This window comes from Octopus bimaculoides, chromosome 4, assembly GCF_001194135.2.
Source record: "Octopus bimaculoides isolate UCB-OBI-ISO-001 chromosome 4, ASM119413v2, whole genome shotgun sequence".
NCBI classification, from domain to species: Eukaryota; Metazoa; Mollusca; class Cephalopoda; order Octopoda; family Octopodidae; genus Octopus; species Octopus bimaculoides.
Window position 1 is genome coordinate 100,021,265 of NC_068984.1, and position 5,475 is coordinate 100,026,739.

The window sequence follows — 5,475 nt, forward strand, 5'->3', positions numbered from 1 at the left end:
TATATAAAATATACATATTAATATATGTGTAATAAGCATATGTGTGTGTGTGTGTGTGTGTATACATATCATAAACACATATATAAATATAGTATACACGCATATATATATTTATATAATTTATACATATATAATGTTTTATAATATATATAGGTGGTGCTCCCTCATAGCTGCAGTCAAATGACTGAAACAAGTAAAAGAATAAAAGAATATGTGCGTGTGTGTGTGAAATTGAGACCTGAATATTTTTTAGGTGATATGCCACTGAATATTTAAGCAACATACTTCATGAGATATCTTTGTGTGTGTGTGTGTGTGTGTATACGCATGCATATGTATGTATGCACACACAAGGAGACAGAGGTACACACACACACATGCATACAAACACACACATGCACATACAAACACGCACACATACCAACACACAAACATGAACACAAACACATGAATATGCAGAATACATACAAATGTATACACATGCATACATATATATATATATATATATATATGCATACACTTACATGCATACACATACATACATATATATGTATATACACATGCACACTGATGCACACACATGCGCACAAACAAACAAACAAAAAGAACAAAGCTCTGATAATGGACAGAGTCAATGACTATTGAAACGGATGCAAGACACTACGAAAATTTTAGAAAAAATTAAATAAGTAAATGAGTGGAAATTGAACCTGTGAGTGTGTTAAATGATAAGGCACTAAAAGAGAATGTCTCTCCTCAGACACAATGATATATATATATATATATACATATATATATATATATGAAAATATATACATATGTATTTATGTATATATATATATATATATATATATGTGTGTGTGTGTGTGTGTGTGTGTGTGTGTGTGTGTGTGTATGTGCACACAAACACTTTTGTAGATTTAATGAAATTTCAGTCAAAAACCTGAGAACGATGATTTCATATGACCATCTTCAGCCATTTTGACAAGATATTAATAAATTTTTCTGGTAAAAAATTATTGGTAAACAAACCAACTTATTGCCACATAAATTAATATGAAACCACTGGTCCCATTTTTTAGACTAAAATTTCATTAAGACATCTACCCATATTTAGGTGCAGTCATGCCTGTGTGGTAAAAAGCTTGCTTCCCAACCACATGGTTCCAGGTTCATTCCCACTGTATGACACTTTGGGCTCATATCTTCTACAATAGCTTCAGGCTGACCAAAGCCTTGAAAGTGAATATGGTAGACAAAAATTGAAAGAAGCCTGTGCAGTACCAAGTGGCAAGAAAAGAGACTAAACATCAGATATACTTAGCAAGCAGAGAAACTGAAGAGGTTGACAACTGTGAGGATCAGAATCATAAAGTGTTTCAGTTTGGAAGACATTGTACTACAGAGAACTGAAATGTCACCAGGGAGAAGTGCATACAGAATTATAGTATTCATTAGCAACAGAGGCAGTATTAATAGTGAGAGATAATATTTATCCCCACTTAAACATAGACGTTCTCTTACAACGAACTATACTGGTGAAAAATGCACTCTTGTTTATATTGCTAGCAGGGGATTTATATGCAATGCATAGTAGACAGAGGAGCTACCTTCAGGATCAGCCTAGAGGAGATATTGTTTGAGTTTATACCAATACAGATTACCACTTATGCTTTCTTCATCCTATTGAGACAACAAAAGCTAGAAATAACCCTCTCAAAGTCTTTTCAAACTGGGAAAGATTTTGACAGAGTTTTACACTTTGTAGTCAACTGGCTGCTAAGAAAAGTAGGAATAAATGGCTTGTGAGGGCCATCTACAGAGATGCTGTCTGCAAGGTGAGAGTTAACAATGAGTTCAACAAGGAATTTGGAGTGCAATTTCATGTACATCAGGGTTCAGTTCTCAGTCCCATTCTTTTTGTTATTGTTCTCCAGAATACAGAAAAAGAGTTTAAGAGTGGTTAATCATGGGAACTTCTGTATCCCAATGTCTTTGTTCTCATACCTGAATTTGTCATAAATTTAGAAGGAATATTCCAAACCAGGAAGCAAAACTTAGAAATGACAGGCCTTAAATTAAACCTAGAAAGGATTCAAGTTTCAGTTAACAGGAAAGAAAACAAGACTTCACTGCTGTCAAAAAAATGGGCATATCTGATATGCAGAAAAGATGTTGATAGAAGTGTAAACTATGAATGCAGAAAGGTGTGGTGGAATGACAGGCAGGCTGATAGAGAACATAAACATTATATATGACAAATATGAAAATAACTTGCAGTAAGAGTACATGTAAGATGAATTTCTGTACATGCTTGGAGCTTCTTTGAAATTGATGATAGTCTTTTGTTATATAGGTGACCTAGTTAGCAGTGGAGGTGAGTGATCTGTAGGTGTGTTCATTAGAATGTGTGAAAAAATTGCAGAGAGCTATGACCTCAACTGATAACAAAGAATTTCTTTCTCAGTATGAAGTGAAGATTGTACAGTGTTTACATGTGAAATGCAATGCTGCATGTAGAGTATATGCTGAGGTTGCAAAGAAATGATGCAAGATTACTCTACTGAATGTATAATGCTTATGTGTATGAAGGATTTAAGACTAAGAAAAAATCTGGATGGAAGCGGAATTGAATATAGTATACAAAACAGAAGACTATATTTGTACAGTGATGTGGTGCATACAGAAGAAGTGAAATATATAATGAAGTCCTGAAGTCTTGAAGCTGATGAGAGTTGGGAAAAACAAAAAGCCAGGGAAGAGATGAGATGAAGGGTGAAGATGAATTTCACAAGGAGGGGATAAATGACTGTAATTGATGGCAAAGCACTATGCAGGTGAACAGATGCAAAAATGGTGACAATGGGGATGGTGGTGATGGTGATGAAGATGGGATGTATAATGTCTGCATTTGGATCTTGACCATTGAAGTACTGGGGTTGATATAATTGACTAAAACACTTAGAGGTGGTGCCCCAGCATAGCTATAATCCAGTGATTTAAGCCAGTAAAAGGATTACTGAATATTCATGGATACATACATAAATTATACTCACATTTTATATATTTAACATTTAAATATATTGTAAAAATAACTCAATTATATTGCTCATTTCTATATTTTCACTGACACAATACAACACTTAAACATTGTCTTAGTAATATCTTTACATTCCCCCCTCCTTCTAATCCTATATTCTCTTTTTTCTTCCCTTCTCCTCCCTTTCTCTTCCTCTTTCTCCCTCACTGACTTCTTTCTTTGCATTTTACTCTTCTCTCTCTTTCATTGCCATTTTCTCTCTTTTATTCTCACAGTTTCTCTATCTCTCTATTATTCTTACAGTCTCTCTCTCTCTCTCTTTTATTCTCACAGTCTCTTTTTCTCCCTTCCTCATACACAGCCTCTCTCTCTCTCTCTCTCTCTCTCTCTCTCTCTCTCTCTCTCTCTCTCTCTCTCTCTCTCTCTCTCTCTCTCTCTCTCTCTCCTACAACCTTCCTCTGTCTCTCACAGTCATTCTCTCTCTCTCTCTCTCTCTGTTTCACTCATACTCCCACTCTTCATGCTCTCTTGAAACATTCACATAACACCATTGTTGATATGAAAGTTGCTTCAAGGCAGCCTCATCCCTTCCCTCTCTCAGTATTTTGTTGTTTGCTTTTTTTTTAATGTCACTAGTTTGACTTTACTTGAGTGTTCAATCAAGTATTGGTGAAATGACGGCACCGATATACTCAGGATTCTAAGGAATCATGGGAAACACTTTATAATACAGAGAAAGTTCCAATTACCACATTTGCCTCATTCTGACATTAGACATTAGAATTCTTTGCTTTGAACTATTCTAGAACTGTGACTGGCCAACAGTCATGATTCTTCTTTCTTCCTTCCCCCTCCCTGCCCACTACTTTCTTTTACTAGAATTGAAACATAGAACATCACGGAATTCTATTTGAAGTGGCTCAGGGTGTTGACTGTAAAAATATTTTCAGATTTCAAGATCCTCTTCAGAATTTAGTAAGAGGCTATCAAAGACTACCAGACAAAAGCAAATTGGCTATGGTAAAATACCAGATGGCACTGATAATTCTATGAAATATTGTGATACATTATAATTGTTTTCAGCTACAATAGTTTCCAAGTAAGTCTAGGGAGAGAAACAGAGAATAAAGAGAATGTTATCTCAAAAATCATCTCATTATATTATGCATGTGAGACCTCACCGTGTATGTATTTAATATGCATATTACTCACTTGGAAATATTTTTTCTTAACCATATTGTTGATATTCATAATCAACATCTTTAAATTATTTCTGTAGAAGAATGGCTGTGTGGTTTAGAAGTTCTCTTTCCAACCACATGGCTTCATGTTCAGTCCCATTGCACAGCACCAAGGATAAGTGTCATCTACTTTAGTCCCAGCGTGACTAATGTTTTGTCCTTTATTTCATTCACGGGGTCCCTTCAGTCTTGCAAGTTGCAAAATCACTTCAGTGCCATAAAAAAAGCACCCAGTACACTTTGTAAAGTGGCTGGCTTTAAAAGGGGCATCCAGCCATTGAAACTCTGTGAAACAGGGACACTGGAGCATGATGTGGTCCTCTCACTCACTAGATTTTCTCAAATAATCCTGCTCGTTGTTTTATAAAATAGTGTATGTTATCATCAAACTAGACAGTGAGAGGCTCAAACAGGTTGAATTGTACAAGTATCTTGGAGGCCAAATTTCTAACAAAGCCACATGTAAGAAAGAAATTAGAACATGGCTAGCCATGGCAAGAACATTTGTGGTAAAGCTTAATAACATCTGGACCAGCAAAATTGTCCCAAGTTAGTGTGAGTACTCATTTAGCCAATAGGAATTTATGGTTATCAACCTTGGACTCTGAACAGTTTTGAAGAGGACATAATCAAAGTGTTTGAAATGTGGGTGTATAGGTGAATGTTACAAGTCTCTTACAAGGACCATTGAACAAATGGATAGGTGTTATAACCAGTAGGCGAAAGGAGACAACTGAAATTGTGAAAAAATAAAAGTTCATCAATTATGGCCATATTCAAAGAAGTAGAGGTCTGGAAAACATCATCATGGAAGGAAGAGTAGAAGGGAGTAGATCAACAAGCAGGCAAAGAATGCAATGGATGGACAATATCATGAGATGGTTGGACAAGAGTGGCAAGGAAGCTTGAGAATTCACGCTTAATCAAGAAATCTTTTGTTGTAGTGTCATCAATGTGCTGCTGTTATACAATACATAATGACAACAACTAATACAGTTTTTTTTTTTACTCTACCTTTGGTTTTTGAGTACTACTTTTTCCACTTTGTTTTACACCTGAGTGCTTACTTGTGTGTGTGTGTGTGTGTCTGTGAGTGTGTCTATGTGTGTGTGTCTGTGTGTGTGTATGTATGTATGTGTGTGTGTGTGTGTGTGTCTGTGTATCATATTAGGGATAAAAATCCAAAATTACAGG